We start from the raw sequence: 18,175 nt of genomic DNA, 5'->3' as shown, positions 1-18,175 counted from the left end.
CCCTGCTTATGAGACGGGGCAGGGGATCCAGAGTCCCCTCAGGAAAAGAAGTGGCAAGCTGGAGATCTGCACGACAAAGGTTGAGGTTTTAATATGCTTGATCTTTATAAACATAAACGCCTGGGCTTTTAAGGAAAATAGCAGTGGATGGTTTTAACGGTGCCGCTGGAGGTTTTTCCAAGTGTGTAACTCTGAAATTATCTTTGGAATGTCAGTTAGCCTCCTGTACGGATAAGATTGTATTGCAATACTTTTTAACACTTTAAATTCTGTTCTTAACGCAGAGTGTTCATATATTCTTGTACCATTGAGAGATGATATATAGATATACAGAGAGATGGTAGATAGATGATACATACATACATACGTATGTACATAAGATAGATGCTTTGTCAGGTAATATCATTTACTATTTATATATCTAGTTGAGGCAAGGAATCTACTCTTATCCCTTAAAAGATTGTCTGTGTGAAAAATAAAATATTTATAAATCTGATAGTTTGAGAAAATTGCTGCACAAACTCTGGCTATTGTAACTCATAAGTATTCTTCTTAATCTTTTTTGTGGCAAGTCTCAAATTATCTGCCTCATGATAGTCTCAAAAGTTTGCCTTCTTACTAATAAAATTCCCAATGGTAGTCATAACTTCTTACATTAAAAAAAATAATTTATTTATCTTTATTTTATGTTCTTTGGTGTTTTACCTGCATGTGTGTATGTGTGAGGGTGTCAGATTCCCTGGAACTGAAGTTACAGATAGTTGTGAGCTGCCATGTGGGGGCTGGGAATTGAACCTGGGTCCTCTGGAAGAGCAGCCAGTGCTCTTAACCACTGAGCCATCTCTTCAGTCTCAACTTCTTATATTTTTATTGCTGGTAATTTTTATAATGTATGTGCATTTATCTCACAACAGAAAGTAGCAGGAGCCAGGGCCTAGTGTTGCCGGTCTGTAACGTCAGCTCCTTAGAAGGCTGGACTAGGAGAATTAAAGCATAAGCCTTCCTGGGGCTACAGCATGAATTCCAGACCAGTCGGACAACTTAGTGAGATCCTGTCCCAAAAGGAAGAGAAAAAATAAACAGCTGCATTTATAACTAGGTGGTGGGATGTTTGCCTGGCATGTGAAAGGCCCTAAACTTAATCCTTAGTACTGTAAAAATAATAATAATACAGCCGGGCGGTGGTGGCGCACGCCTTTAGTCCCAGCACTAGGGAGGCAGAGCCAGGCGGATCTCTGTGAGTTCGAGGCCAGCCTGGGCTACCGAGTGAGTTCCAGGAAAGGCACAAAGCTACACAGAGAAACCCTGTCTCGAAAAACCAAAAAAAAAAAAATAATAATAATAATAATAATAATAATATATAACATATTATTATATTATATTTATATTATATTATATATTAAAATAAGAAGAACAATAAAGATATTTAAAAAGGGACTATAACATGAGTGAAAGACTTTTAGGTGTGCATTTAAAAAGAAAGAGCAACCACTGAAGAGGAGCAAGCCAAAGATGATGTGATAAATGTATCTGGTTACAGGAGACTTCAGAGGGTTGTCCGGTCCTGTGCAGACCTTCCTTTATGGAGAGTAAAGGTCATTCTGTTGGAGTACAAGCTCTAAGATGCCAACTGTGTGCAAAAAGAATACGACTCAGGGCTGGAGAGAAGCTCAGTGGTTAGAGCACTGGCTGCTCTCCCAGAGGTCCTGAGTTCAATTCCCAGCAACCACATGGTGGCTCACAGCCACTATAATGAGATCTGATGCCGTCTTCTGGTGTGCAGGCATACGTGCAGAAAGAGCACTCATACATAAAATAAATAAATCTTTAAAAAAAAACATAGGAGCTAGAGAGATGACTCAGAGGTTAAGATTAATTGTTGCTTTGGCAGAGGATCTGGGTTCCATTCCCAGAACCCACATGGTGACTCATAATGGTCTGTAAATCCAGTCCCAAGGGAACCAATGCCCTCTTCTGACCTCCAAGGGCACCAGGCATGTATGTGAGGCACATGAACATGTGCAGACAAAACACTCACACACATTGAATGATAAAAGCAAATACATCTAAAAATTATTTTAAAATGTATGATCTACCATTCCATAACAGGAATCAAGAAATGTTTTCCTAGCTGGGCAGTGGTGGCACATGCCTTTAATCCCAGCACTTGGGAGGCAGAGGCAGATGGGTCTCTGTGAGTTCATAGGCCATCCTGGTCTACAAAATAAGTTCCAGGACAGCCAGGTCTATTACACAGAGAATCCCTATCTCTAAAAATCCAAACAAACAAAAGAGAAATGTTTTACTAATGGTAAAGCTATGGTCTGTTGATTTGAAAGGATCAGCAATGTGATTATTATTCTGGGAACAGACAGTAACAAATTCATTTCCTGCTGAATTCTCTCAGTAAAATGAGTACAGTTGATCTTCTGTATGTACAGGTCTGAATTCACAGATTCACTCAACTACTAGAAATAACCAAAATAATCAAAACTGCCTCTGTATTGAACATGCATAGACTTTTTTGCTTCTCATTATTCCCCGCAAGCATAGTACAGCAACTACTTAAACATCCTTCACACTGCATTATCTAGAGATGACGAGGGATGTGAGAAGATGTGGACAAATTATACACAAATACTGGCACACGTTACTCAAAGGACTGGAGCATCTGTCCATTTGGGCATCATCTTCAGGAGTTACTGGATCTAGACCCTGTGGATGCACAGGGAGGGCTATGCAGAAAATAGCATGATATGTTTTTTTATTCTCCAAAATGACAGGTTCACTTGTGTTATATTATGAGCACATAGCATCTGAAACAATTAGATGTTTCAATATTTTCCCTCTCGCCATCCAATGGGGACAGGTTCTGGCAAGATACGTTACATCTCCCAGAATCCACTTGTGAAAAGCATAATTATCTTTGTGGTGTTCAATCCATCTGGTCATCGTCCCTTCCCCATAAAGTTTTAGGAGATTGCTCTAAAGGTCATTAATTCTTCAGCATGCATTTACGTAGCACGTTACCACCATGCTAGAAACCAGGCTGGCCCTGAGGAAACTGTGGGAGCCCACACCAAGGCAACTCCCTGTCCCAGGGATCTACATGAATCTGTCCCTCAGGTGATCAATAGAAGCCGCCAACTCTGGAGTAGGGGGGCAGGACCAGACTAAGGACTGTAGAGTGGTGGGAGCAAGTTCCATTCCAAATGGAACTGGTTCCCAGCCTGGGATTCACAGTGAGGTCTTCTGGAGAGGACTGAATGTGTCGGGTGGGGGAGGGTGGGGGAGAGTGGGGGTGGGGTGTGTGTGTGTGTGAGGGGGGTCTGCTCTTAGCCACAGGTGGTCTGATTTAACTAACATGGGCTGCCCCTGGCGATTCTGATATAATCACAAGAGAGAACAATTGTCCATCGGGGCAAGTAACTCTAGCAGGTGGAAGTGGTAGGATCCCAACTACACTTGCCCCTCCTATCACCACCCTGTCTCCAAAATCAATTAATTAAATTTAAAAAGAACAGAAACAGAACAACAACAAACCCCAAGTTTTTTTGTGTCTGACCTGTTGGTACTTGTTGTAATTCCTTTGTCAATACCCCTCTCCCCACAAGCCTAAGTGGCAAGATAAAGAATTACAAAGCACTAATCATGCCTTTTGTTACTGAATAATGCTCTGTTAGCTATGATTGCGCATTCTTTGTTAAGTGGAAAAGGTAGAGCCAGCTTTTAAGGCTCTCACTGTGTTTACCGTTTAGAGGAGTCCTGAATACGGAGCACACCGGTTTGTACTAAGGAAGGTTAAGGAACTTTACTTGCTGTTTTCTGCTCTAGAAGTTCCTAGAGTGGGGAGCAGTGTTCACTGAAGCCCTCGCCTTCCGGGATTCATGGCGGCTCACAGGGTTCACCCACAAAGTCAGGTAACTCCTTCAGGGCGCATGCCCATTATGAAATCTCTTCCTGGGGTGTCCTGGGGTTTGCTTGCCTCAGAGGTGGGCAGTGATAACAAGGTCAATTGCTGGTGTGTCCTTGGCTTAGTGAGACCCAGCTTCTGAACCCCTCAGTTGTTTGAGGAACGGTTTGGTGGTGGCACACGCCTTTAATCCCAGCAGAGCCAGGGAGGCAGAGCCAGGCGGATCCCTGTGAGTTCGAGGCCAGCCTGGTCTATAGCGCGAGATCCAGGACAGGCACCAAAACTACACAGAGAAACCCTGTTTCGAAAAACAACAAACCAAACCAAACAAACAAACAAACAAAAGAATTTAACAGCCCGCCTATCTGGCTGAGTCAGAACTTAGCATCAGCGCCTTTTTCCGAGAATAAACCACTCTGCCATTCCAGGTCCTAGACCACAACACTTTTATTTTATTCATGATAACCCCCAATAGAAACAACCCAACTAGTTTTTAAGATTGTATTTTATTTTAATTATGTATGTATCTGTGTTAGAATATGTGCATGTGAGTGCAGGTTTCTGAGGAGGCCAGAAGAGGGCATGTGATCCCCTAAAATTAGAGTTACAGGCAATAGCGAGCCACTCAGTGTGGTTGCTGGGAAACCAACTCCAATCATCTGCAAAAGCAGCATGTGTTCTTAACCACTGAACCACATCTCCAGCCCTGACAACTCCCCATTGGTTACCTCTACTGGAGGAGTGGGGGTCTATTTACTGACCAGAAACATGAGGGTACCCTCTACATACTGGAACTATTCCAAATCTTGCCTTGGTTAGTGATTACATGGAAATGTATGCAAAGTCAATCAGCATGCTGTGCACATCTCATTCTTATGCTTTTCCAAAGATATTTAAGATAAAAATCTTAAAGTCTATGTAAGGAGTCATCCCCCATCACAACTGAACTCAGACAGGTGATATACTTTCGTGGTGGAGTTGCTTCTTGTGTGGATGGTTCTTCCTGGTATTCTACAGTAAGAGCAAGAAAGTACTAATTTAACAGTTGATATTCCTTGTTTCAAAGGCAAGTAAATGAATGAATTAGTGTCCAATATTGCTCTGAGCCACTAATAAAATTGCACCATGTGAGTGTACCACACATAATCTTGTAACTAGTGTTACTAATGGGTTATTTCTTACATATTTTATCATTCCTCATCGTATTACAATGATGTAATTGCTTTTGTTTTGCTGAGTTTTTCATTTGTTTTGTCTTGGTGGGCCTCCTTGAGCACCTGCACACATGTGGCATACAGACACACATGTGTACACATAAATTTAAAAAGAGAATAAACCTTTGAAAAATATGCTATGCTTGAAGCAGGAAAGTGGTACATACTTACAGGTCTTTTTGCATCTCCACTTCTCTTTAAAGGAGCCAAATAGTTCTGGTGCTCCTTCCTCTGGTCATCCTTTTCTAGCCTCTCTTGCAGCTACATAGCAAGTATGTGATCTAAGCTTAAGTAGTCTTGCATGTCAGGCCCTGAGTTTCTCAACGTAAGGTGCTGACCCAAAGCAGTAAGAAGTATGGAATTAGTGGTAGTGACTATAGCAAGCCCAGTCTTGGCAGCAGCAGATGGCACACTAGAGGTGATCCTGACCAGTAGGTTTGGGGTGGTGCTTTCTGGATGCCTGGTTCCCTGTTCTGACTCTTCCTCTAGCCCACTGCAGTAGTAGAATGCCTGGGATTTCTGTGAGCCCTCAACTTTATTTTACAGATTTACTTTTATTATTTTTAATTATGTGTACATGTGAGGGTATACACATATGTGTGGGGGTGCCCAACAGAGGCCAGAGAGGATCTCTCTTGGAGTTGGAGTTACAGGCAGTTGTGGGCTGCCCAAGATGGGTGCTGGGAACCAAGCCTGGGGCCTCTGCAAGTGAGTACCTGTACCACTACCTTCCAGCTCATCCCCTTCTCCCTCAGTACTTGGGATTGACTGTAGAGCCTCATGTATGGGAGGCAAGCACTCTACCACTAAGGTGCCACCCTAGGCCTCCGTTTTCCTAGCTCTAGAACCCCTTAAAGACTAGGAAATGTCACTTTGGGAACTACATAGTAGTCTTTCTAGAAAAATATTTGCAGGTGCTCTCCATCACTATTGCAGCTGAGGCTGACCCCTGCTTCCTGGAACCTGGGACCCTTCCAGGGCTTTTCCTTTCTTCTCTGTCATCTCTTCCTCCTCCATGTCACTCCCTCCCATCACTCCCCAAGCTTTTGCTGAGCATCTCCAAGGAAGGGACCAAGTGATGGAGTCTCCACCTCCCTGTAGCAGCCTCACTCCAGAAACCTATGTAGTCCAGCCCGTTCTGTAGCCCGTACGTGTATCACGGCCATCAGTGTGGTTAAGGCTTCTCCTTCTCTTCCAGGCGACAGGAATCTCTTTTCTTCCTACTGCGACAGATGTGCCTGCAGATCAGCAGCGTAAAAGAGGTGACGTTTCTACATTTATTTTTTTAACTTTATTTTGTGTGTGTGTGTGTGTGTGTGTGTGTGTGTGTGTGTGTGTTTGTGTGTGTGTGTGTGTGTGTGTTTTGCCTGTGTGTATGTCTGTGCACCACAGAGGTCAGAAGAGGGCATTGGATCCCCTGGGACTGGAGTTGTAGAAGGTTGTGAGCTGATATTTGGGTGCTGGGAATAGAACCCAGGTAGAGTTCTGGAAGAGTAGCCAAAGCATTTAACCTCTGAGCCATCTCTCCATCTCTATCTACTTTTTTTTTTTTTCAAAAATACTTAAAGAGTCCTGCCAGGCAGAAGTCATTCAGTTATGTCCTGGGAGCTACCCAATAACAACTTTTCCCCATAAAGTCCAGTGTCTCAAAGGCCCCAAAATTATTAGTATGGGCTAGACTGGAACTTGTTGGAATCCTCCTCTGGAAGATGAAGTCAAGCAAGCTGGAGCTCATATCAGTCCTTCCTTCATAGCTCCTGAGTACCAAAGATCACACACATAGTGCCCCAATCCTATCCACAGCCAGGCATCCCAGTAGCCAACTTCCAATAAACATCAGCATTCACATACTGATACATTTATATCACACACAGGACAGCTTCATTATAAAGATAGATTTCCATCACTTGGGCTTTTTGTTGTTTGTTTTGTTTTTGTTTTGAGACAGCATCACACTATGTATCCCTGGCTTTCCTAGGATTCATTATGTAGACCAGGCTGGCCTTGAATTCACAAAGATCTGCCTGCCTCTGCCTCTCAAGTGCTGGGATTAAAGACATGCACCACACCCAGCTAGAGATAGGTTTTAATTAGGTTACCAACATACTTGAACACACACCATCTCAGGTAAGATACAGTTAAGCTTTTTAATTTTGCCTCATAACTTATAAATAGGCTGAACCACTAACAAAACAATAAAATCCACAATATTTTTTTCCCTGAGGGAGGTCAGTTTGAATGATCTGTACCTGAACAAATTTTTTACAGACCACAGGACCAGAATAGATTTTTCTGAACCACCAAGTATTAAGATCTCAGCAAGTTACAATCCTTTAGGCAGAGATTTGGTCAGACCCTGGGACAGTCATTCCAAATCTTGTCCATCAAGAGGAAGACAGTGGAAGATTTCCCAGGTGGCAGCCTGTCTTAGGATTTCTATTGCTGTGATGAAGCACCATGACCAAAAAGCAAGTTGGGGAAAAAATGGTTTATTTGGCTTACAATTCAACATTGCTGATCATCACTGAAGGAAGTCAGGACAGGAACTCAAACAGGGCAGGATCCTGAAGGCAGGAGCTGATGCAGAGGCCATGGAGGGGTGCTGCTTACTGGCTTGCTTCCCGTGACTTACGCAGCCTGCTTTCTTATAGAGCCCAGGACCACCAGCCCAGGGATGGCACCGTCCACCATGGGCTGGATCCTCACTCACTAATTACTAATTGAGAAAATATCTTACAGCTGGATCTCACAGAGGTGAGATATATATATCATGGAATTCTTTCTTTGATTTTATTGTTTTGAGGCAGGCTCTCTCTAGATAGCTCAGGCTGGCCTTGAACTCATGATCTTCTTGTCTCTGCCTCCTGAGTGCTAGGACCATAGACATGTGCCACCATGCTGACCTCTTTCTTGTTTCCCAAGACTCCTTTTCATGCATGTGGCGTCTTCCCATTTCCTGTCCATACATCATCTCTGTCCCTGGGGGGTATTTAATGTTTAGTTATTTCACATTTTTGTCCTGCCACCTGAATTAACTTTCCTCATGGTTCCTTTCCTCTATTGATTTGTCTTTCACATTGGACCATCTTCAAAAGCATTCACTTTCAAAAAGGAGACATTTGGACTGGAGATATAGCTCAGTTTACAGAATACATGGATAGAATGCAGATGGCCCTGGGTTTGGTCCCCGGCGCTCCATATAATGTGAATGATGGTGTATGCTTGTAACTCCAGCACTTGGGAGACAGAGGCAGTCTTCCCTGAAGTCCTCTACTACACAGTGACTTTGAGGCCAGCCTGGGCTACCAGAGACCCTGTCTAGGCAAGCAAGTAAGCTGCACCTGTGTGATTCTTTGAATGAGATATCTCCCCACATAGGTCCAGATGTTTCAATGCTTGGTCTCCAGTTGGCGACACTGTTTGGGGAAGTTTAGGAGGTGTGGACTTGCCTTATTGCTCTAGCTAGAACCTCAAGTACTACATTGAATAAATATGGAGAGAGGGACAGCCTTGTCTTGTTCCTGATCTTAGTGGAATCACTTTGAGTTTCTCTCCGTTTAATTTGATGGTGGCTGTTGACTTGTGGACTTGCCAAAGGAGGTGTGTCACTGGGGCTGAACGTTGGGGTTTCTGAGCCACACTCCATTCCCAGTTTACTCTCTGTGGTTTTAAGATGTGAGCTCTCAGCTTGCTGTTTCAGCCACCAGGCCCATCTGCTGCCACGCTTCCTTGACATGATCATGACAGACTGGGATTCTTGCCTTGGTCATGGTGCTTTACAAAGCAATGAAAAAGTAATTGATACTATAAGGAGAAATCCACGGAGACTGTTTAACAGGTAAAGGAATTTATTAGGGAAAAACTCACTGTCCATAACAGAATAGTCGCAGGTTCTGGAACACTGTTCTGGCCGCCTAACTTAGTCCTGTCTCCAAAACCAGGAGCAAGAGACCTGCCTAAGTGCATCTCAGGTCTTAAGGGTCTGTGGTGCCACACTGAGGGTCCAAGAGGCCACACCCCAGGGGCATGTACTTCAAGGTCATAGGCAGGTGGAGCAGTTACCTGCTGCATCTCTAGGGGCGGTGCTTCAAGGTCATAGACAGAACAGCTGTCCACTACATGATACATTCTGCTTGGTGGGATCTTGGGGCCTCTGGCTGTTAAAACATTCCGAACTTATTCTATAGGGAAGGGTTCATTTGCCCTCGACCATGAAGACAGATACTGAGTTGGCCTTCTGAGGCCCCGTAGACTTGCACTCAACTTGTTTCCTACTTCCTGCCTCACTCTACCCTCCAGCGTGCCTGCGGCCTCCAAACCCAGCGCTCCTTTGTTCTCTGGAAATCAAGGCTGAAGTTTAAGTTGCCCCGCTGCCTGGAGAGAGACAGGACCTAAATTCCAGCTGTTCTCCAGATAAACTCTCAAGGAACACCCCTAATGACTCTCACCTGACCCTGCTTAGTGTGGAAGGTAGGGCTCTTCGTCACACTATCATGAAGGTCCTTAGCCATCACCCAACCACACTCAGTGAGGTCCTTGTCGCTCCTTTTTCCACTTCCAGTCACTGTACCGTGGCTGAGACAGTGTGTCAGCCATTTTTCCTGCACACAAATCATGCTCTGCCTCTCCTTCCACTTGTCCCGGCTAACATCTGAGAAAGGAAGGGAACAGGAACACCTTTGCCCTGTCTTCTTAGAACCAAGGTTGATTCGCTCTCCGGAAGCTGATTGCCAGACGCTGTTCTCCATAACCAACAAGCGTGGAAACTCCTAAAGGTATTTACTGTTACGTGAGCTATCACACATCAGCACTGCTAGAACTTTTCATAGTCTGTGGCATACCTAGAAACTCAAAAAATAGACTTGGCACTAGGCAGAAAGTGATTCCCTTATCCTCCACATCAGCTGTCTGTCGGTCTGTCCTCACTGCATAGTTTATAAGCACACACGTCAGTATAATGGAAGGTCCCTGAAAAGCCAGCCAGTCTTCAGAGAAATGAATAAGACTTGACCCATTCCCTGGAGACAGAAAGAGGCAATAGTTCAAAAGCAGCTGAAATGTCAACAAGATTTGCAAAAGACCAATCAGCGACCCCAGAATAAAAATGCTGAGTTTGTGGTAATCTTGAGCAGCTGAAGACAGACGTGTATTACAAAGAATGCAAGACAAAGGTTTGGAGCTAAAAAGCTCGGCTCTGATGAGCTGGAAAAGCAAGAGAAATAATCCTGAGCAGTTTCCCAGCTTGGAAAGATTTTGTTTATCCTTTTCCGCTAGAGTTGGAGCCAAATTTGAGTGAGTTCTTAATATTCCTGGCCACGCAAGAGCTCAAGTCAATGGTGCATTTCTGGGAACAGCCTGACGCCACAGGCTGCAGGCTGAGATAGAACGGGTCTGTCCACGTGACAAGCTTTCTCCCCTTTCTTCTCTTTGACCAGTGACTCCATGACACAGGTACAGTACACTGTCTTCTTCCCAGGGATCCCGAGGTCTCAGCTGTCCACGGTTTCCCATCCTTGCTGTGAGAGGCAAGAACCTTAGAGCTGAGCAACCATTCCTAATATACAGACAGACAGACAGACAAGCTGATGGCACACACCTTTAATCCCAGTGCTAGGGAGTAGAGGCAGGCAGATCGCTGAGACTTTTTAAGGATAGCCTGGTCTACCCAACAGAGGTAGTTTCAGGCACACTGGGGCCGCACAGTGAGTCCCTGCTCCCATAAATAAATAAAACACACTATTACATGATCCTTCAGGACAAAGACTGCATCCCTTAATTTGGAAACCCATTTTAGTCCATTTACTCATTCATCTTAGGAGTGATTCCATTTAAAATCTTTATGTATGAGATTTGCCACACAGTGAAAAGACGTGAAGCTTTAAAATCAAATCCCGATCCAACTCTTGATTCTCATGGTGTTTTTAAAGTCTTGGTTTCCTTTCTTCAACGTAAAGCTAAGGACCGGTCTTGGCAAGGTTGTTTTGAGGGTTTGAAACAATGGACCTAAAGTCACTGGCATACAGTAAGCCCTGGATGAAGGGGGTGGCAGTTGTGACTGTCTTACTATTATTATATCACTCTGTTGAGCCAACAGAACTAAGTCCAACTTCCACACCCACCTAAGGATGTGTCTTGTTCCTAAAGCTTCTTAGCTTGGCAGAAAGAAACTCAGTCTCACTACCTTGTAATTGACTTACCCAAACTGAAGGAGGTTTCGACCCCTGACACAAAGACTCTCTTTAAACCACAGTCATGCTCACCTGACTCTGTAAGGAGGCCCACTCCCTTGACCTCTGCCTGCTGTCTTAGTGACTGTACTTTTGCTGTGAAGAGACATCATGACCAAAACAACTTATAGCAGCCAGGCATGGCGCTGAGCAGTCACTCAAAGCAGAGAGAGAGCAAGCTACCTGGGAATGGCAGGGGCTTCTGAAACTTCAAAGCCCACCCCCAGTAACACACCTCCTCCAACAAGGCCACACCTCCTAATCCTTCCCAAACAGTTTTACCAACTTTGGGCCAAGCATTCAAATATATGAGCAGGGTGGGGGTGGGAGGGTGGCATTCTCATCCAAACCACTGCACTTGCTAAGCTCAGTTTTAACACAAGATCTTACATAAAGCAGTTACTGACAATTCACCCACCAATGTCATATGCCATTATGCCATGTCATATTGACTGGCCCCTCACTCTGCATGCTGGCTATCCAATGCTCAGCTCTCTCTGTGATACATAGAGTTGAGGTCTGTCTTTTTGCCTACTGCAACTGTTTTGGACGAAGCCTTTTTTTGCCTTAACAAAAGTTCATAATAACTGTCCAATTTCACTCATCTCCACGTGTCTGTTTCTGACTGGACAATGCCACGGTCCACAGAGATCCAACATGAACTTGAGACCTCTGCTGTGGTTTGGATGCCATTTGTCCCCAAAGGTTCACACACTGGGACCTTTCCTGCTGTGGTGGAGCTGAGAGCTGGGGGATCCTTTAGAAATCAGGTCAAATGTGAAGTTCTTACACTCAGGGCTGGTCCATGGAAAGGGTTAAGAGAACTCTCATGGGTCCTCTGAGCTCTGATAAGAGCTGGTTGCTGTAGAAACCAACTGGATCCCTGAGTGGCTCTGGCTTTCTGTTTCAAGATGGGATCTCTTCCCCCTCACATGTAGGCACACCGTTGGGACATCTTCGGTTATGAGATGTCACGAGGTCCTCACTGGAGCTCAGCCGATACTGCTGCCATGCCCTTGCACTCCAGAGCTAAACAGACCTGTTTTCTTTATAAACTTAGCCTGCTTCCAGTACTTCATTGTAGGCATGTCCAGTGTATTACTACAGTCTCCCATGTCGGGACAAACCACTGCAAGAGTCCACCGTCAGTGCATACAGCAAGCTGGACCAATGCCTTTCTGATGACCTGAAGGGGCAGAGCCGGCTCCGCAGATACAGTGGCCTCCACTGCAGACTCAGATCTCCTCCACACACCTGCCTCAGCCTCAGGAAACTTCCCTGCTGCTCTTTGCCACCCCGGTGCCCCCAAGCCTCTGTCTCCCCGGTAAACCTCCCCACATCCTTTTAACACACCACATTCCTGAGTTCTCAGGAGTGCTCCTCTGATTAAGACAGGCCCATCTTGCTTTTCCAGGTCCTTCAGCCTGGGTGAGTGACTCACGAACCCTTTGACGGCTCTCTCTTTAGTGTGTGACTGACTGACTGACAGGAACTCCAGGGTCAGCTTCTCACACTTGCATGTGCAATGAACCAGGAGTTTATGCTGACCACGAATTTTGGAGCCTGCCCTTCTAACCCTGTTTTTTCCGGGTGACAACAATGACCTAGAAACCTTGTTAAATATACTTTACCGGCCTTGCTTCTGGATGCTCTAACTTTGGGTTGAGGCTCTAAAAATATAGGCTTTGTAAATATTCCTCAGGGATGTCGGGGAAGTATTCCTGCAGGCCCAGGTATGTTAGGGAAAGGGGAGTGGTATGGAAGGAAGCGGGATGGATGGGACGGGCGGGGTAGCCATTGCAGGAGGTCACCCGGATGTTCCTTGGCAGATGCAAGTCCAGCATCAGGCTTGCCCGGTCCGACCTAGCTTGGTTGTGGAACCCTGTCTGGGGTAATGATGGGATGGAGGACAGACAGACACGGGTACAGAAAAGCTGGGATCTGATGGAGAGGCACCAACAAGGACACAATTCAGAATGTCGGTACATTTACTATGTACAGCACAGCGGAGGTCCCTGAGAGGAGCAGTCTCGGTTGGTCTCAGGAGTTGTACACTGCCAACCTCGACCCACGGACCAGAGGAAGGCTTTGCCTGACCTGAGCCTGACCCCAGGAAGGCTTTGCCAGCCCCCAGGAGTCTGCGGCATTGGTCCTTGACAATACACATTCACTCAGGACTTCATCTGTCCTTACACATTCCCTCAGGGCTTCCTCAGCTCCCCACCATCACCTATCCCATGCTCAGGGAAAGGGAAGGCTCCGACGCTAACACTCTTGGTGCCTCGTTGGCCGATCGGAACTCTGCACGAGGAATCACCCCTCTAGCCATGCCCCTGCAGTCCTGTCTTCTACGTTTGAAACAGGATGGCGGTAGCCCTGTGGGGAACAGTCTCGGATTCAGCTTCCCTGAACTCTTGCGGTGGGGTCTGTGTCCCTCCAGTGAGCTTGAATTATATCACCACTTTACCCATCTGATCCCCGGGCCCTTCTTGTGTAAACTAAGTTAATTCCACTACATCGAAGCCAACGTTTTTCTCAAAAGAATCTGCCAAGCTGAGCTGAAGGTGGGGTTGCAGTAAGGGAAGAATTGGGGTTTATGTTACTGAAGAGAGGGGCCAGTACTCACTAATGAGCGCCCTCTAGTGGGAAAGGCCAGCAAGGACTCTGGTTCCTCAAACCCGCATAATCAACGGGTTACTTAGTGCTGCTGGGAAATTACCATGTTGCCATCATTTTTAATTTTATTATGTTATTTCAACGCACAAGATCATAAATGATGTATAAATGTCATGCTTTATATGCCTCAGTTAGTCTGTCCAGGCTGCCTTAACAAAATACAGCAGACTGGATATTTTGTAACAGAAGTTCTAGAGTCTGGAAAGGCGGGGACCCAGGCCCCAGCAGCTTCAGTGTCTGATGAGGGGTTGGTCCCTTGGACTCTTACTCTGCAGCCTCGAAGAGTGCAAGCTGAATTGTGCCATCTCTGAAGTCTTGATTTTTTTTTAATGAACATTATTCCTGTTCATGAGGAAAGAACTGTCCCTTTAGAGCAATGGTTCTCAACCTGTGGGTCATGACCCCTTGGCTGTCAACTGGCCCTTTCACAGAGGTCGCATATCAGATATGCAATATCAAGTATTTACATATGATTCATAACAGTAGCAAAATTACAGTTATGAAGTAGCAATAAAAATAGTTTTATGGTGGGGAGGTCACCATGACATGAGGACCTGTATAAAAGGGTCACAGCATTAGGAAGATTGCCCTAGAGGCTCCTTCTTCAATCTAAACACTTTTTCACATACCAATGTTGGAGGTACACAAACGTTCAAACCCTAGCAATTGATATGTAATTACAGGACAAGGTTAAAAATCAAATTCCACAAAGCTAATCAAATAGAAGTTTTAAATGCTCATGTAACGTGATGGATGATGTTTTGCAGGAACTGCATGGCCACCCGAGGGTTAGTTAGTTAGTCATGCTTGATTTTATAATCTAGCCTGTTTTTATAATGTGAGCTTCACACTCCAACCGACTGTCTGTGTGCACCAGAAAAGACATCCCAGCCTGTTCCCAGTTTGGCAAAAGCAAAACTTCTCCCCCCAGTCCTGATAGCAAAGAACGATGGTGTCATCTGAAGGTCTCAGTCTGTGCTAGGGTACCATCATAGTGAAAGACAAATTTGTAAAAAAAATTGTTGGGTTCTGCTTTTTGGAGACAGGGTTTCTCTGTGTAGCTCTGGCTGTGAAGGAGCTTGCTCTGTAGACCAGCTGACCTCGAACCCGGAGATTCGCCTGCCTCTGCCTCCCAAATGCAGGGATTAAAGGCATGCATGAGTCACCACCACCGGGCTCGAATTTGTAATTCTTGCTTTGTTTTGTTTTTTTGAGACAGGGTTTCTCCGTGTAGTTTTGGTGCCTGTCCTGCATCTCCCTCTGTAGACCAGGCTGGCCTCGAACTCACAGAGATCCTCCTGGCTCTGCCTCCCGAGTACTGGGATTAAAAGGCGTGCGCCACCACCGCCACCTGGCTCGAATTTGTAATTCTTAAGAGAAGTTTTAGGTCTTTGAGCAACTGTGCAGAGATGCTGTGTAGTTGAGCACCACAAGGAACGCTAAACCGTGTTGTTTGTTTGACATTTTGCTCGAAGTTCAATTCTGTCACAAGCTAAGTGTTAAAAGCTGGGCAAGTTTCACAGTTCTGGCGTCTGTTCCCGCTACGAAAGCTCCTGATGAAAGTGAGGTGGGATATTTGAATGTATCCACACCCCTCGCCTGGTTACCAAAGGGAAAACACCGTCACAGTGACAGAGGCAAACGGCTGGAGATTTACATCCAAAGACTCTGAAGGTGCTAACCTGTCACCCGCAGTAGGTACGATGTGTTTCCGGGTCCGCCCAGTCTTTGTCAGGTGAGACTCCCTAACAGGCAAACAGTGCTGGGCAGGAGGAAGCTGAATCCGGGATCACTAGTTGCTCTCTGCTGCCCTCTTGAGTGCATAGCTTGGGTTGCATTGGGCGCTGCCTAGACTGCATGGGAGGAAAAGCAGCGCAGGCCAGGACAGACCGCCCTTGTGAGCTCTTCAGCCCGGACACCTAACAGTCCTGTGTGAGTGCGGGCTCATCTGCTTCTGTCAAGCAGGAATTCGCACTTCACATCCTCGCCATCTCCCAGTCCCAGCCCCTTCAGCGCTGCACAATCTCCTCATCCCTTGCAAGGCAGCCTGTCTGTCTTTTATGAGTAGCGTTTGCATCAGATCTTTGAACACCCTTGAAACTCCGGCGCTAAATAATCAGCGTCTTTTCTAGCTTGGCACTCATGATCGCAGCATTTAAAAGAAAGCCATTTCAACCGAGAGGCATGGTCGAGAGGACCCAGCGGGGTGAGGGAAGGCTGCATTAGAACCTCTGCTTTTGCACACTGATCCCATCCCTCTTCAATTTCTAGTTTGCACGATGTTTTACAACATGCACCCGTGTAGGCTAGTATAGGCATATAATTTATAAATAAATATGCGTATGTAGGGGAGGAATGCTAATTGCATCTCGTTTAGTTATTTTGCTCCTGAAGGAATAGACAATCATAAAACCTTAGAGAGTATTCTAGAAGAGTGTATTAGTAACAATTTATAGAATGAATCACTATATACATAGAAAGGGGATTTACTAGAATGATTTACCGACTACAGTCCAGCTAGTCCAAAATGGCTGCCTATGAACGGAAGGTCCAAAAATCCAGTAGTCATTCAGTCCACGAGGCTGATCTTCAGTATATGCCCAAATCCCAAAGTCGACTCTAATGCCAGTGAAGGAAGGAAGGGACTTGCCGGTGATGTGAGAGTAAGCAGCCAAAGAGGAAACGCTACCTTCTTCCATGTACTTATATAGGCTGCAGCAGAAGCTGTGGCCCAGATTAAAGGTGTGTCTTCCCACCTCAAAGATCTGGTTTAGAAGTGGGTCTTCCCGGTTCAAATGATTTAATTAGGAAACAATCCCTGGCAGGTGTGCCCTGTCATTTGGTTTTTATTGAATTCTAGACATAGTCAAGTTGCTAACCAAGAATGGGCATCACAAGTCCATCCTTTCCTTGCCAGCTTGGCACACAGCCATATCTCCCTATGTCATGCTTAGTTTCCAAATGAAAACAATAACCAGCCAGGCGGTGGCGGCACATGCCTTTAATCCCAGCACTCAGGAGGCAGAGGCAGGCGGATTGCTGTGAGTTCAAGGCCAGCCTGGTCTACAGAGTGAGATCCAGGATAGCCAGGACTGTTTCACAGAGAAACCCTGTCTTGAAAAAAACTAAAACAAAAAACAATAACCAGACGAGACACCTTACATGATAGAACTACCCCATGTATACTCACAAACACATTATATATTTAACCAGGTTGTTACCACATCTTCATTTTTCACTCTCTCCTTCCTTCCTTCTTTCCTTCCTTGACAAGGTCTTCCAGTTAGGTAACCCTGGCTGCCCCTCAAACTTGTGATCCTCCTGACTCAGTCCCCCAAACATTGAGATTACAGACATACTTAGAGGGTAGTTCTGATATGGTCCAACATAAAACGATTACTAAAACATTATTAAATGGTTATTGGGTTTTTTTGTTTGTTTGTTTGGGTTTGCTTTGGTTTTTGTTTTTTGTAATTTGATGGTGTGGTTCTTGGATAGAAACTTTGTAGATAACATCACGTTGTCATGCCAACGGCTTGGGCTCAGCAGGTAAAGGCACCTGTCACAAAAACCTAGAGGCCTGAGTTAGAGCCCTGAAACTCAGGTAGAAATGGAAGGAAGAGACCAACTCTACAAAGTTGTTCTTTCACCAAGGTGTGAGTGCACACATGTGTGCACACACACACATGCACACACATACATACACTCACTCTCTCTCACACACACACATACACACTTACATGCATACATACACTCTCTCTCGCCTCTCTCTGTCTCTCTGACTCTGTCTCTTTCTCACACACACATACATACACACTCACATATACATACACACACTTTCTTTCACCCACACACTCACACACATATACACACATGCACACATACATACTCTCTCACACACACACACTCACACATGCACACACATACATACTCTCTCACACACACATACACACACAGACATACATACTCTCTCTCACACACACACATATATACTCTCTCTCTCTCTCACACACACACACTTAAATATTATTGTTTTACAAACCCATGAACCTAATCTATATGCAGTTGCCCCTACCTTTAGTAAGTAGGTGTTGGGGGTGTGCTGTAGCACGACCAAACACTTAAGTTTCCTGTGATCAGTAATA

The sequence above is a fragment of the Peromyscus californicus genome, unplaced genomic scaffold (genome assembly GCF_007827085.1).
Source record: "Peromyscus californicus insignis strain IS unplaced genomic scaffold, ASM782708v3 Scaffold_18__1_contigs__length_77618521, whole genome shotgun sequence".
NCBI lineage: Eukaryota > Metazoa > Chordata > Mammalia > Rodentia > Cricetidae > Peromyscus > Peromyscus californicus.
This window is presented reverse-complemented; position numbering follows the sequence as displayed.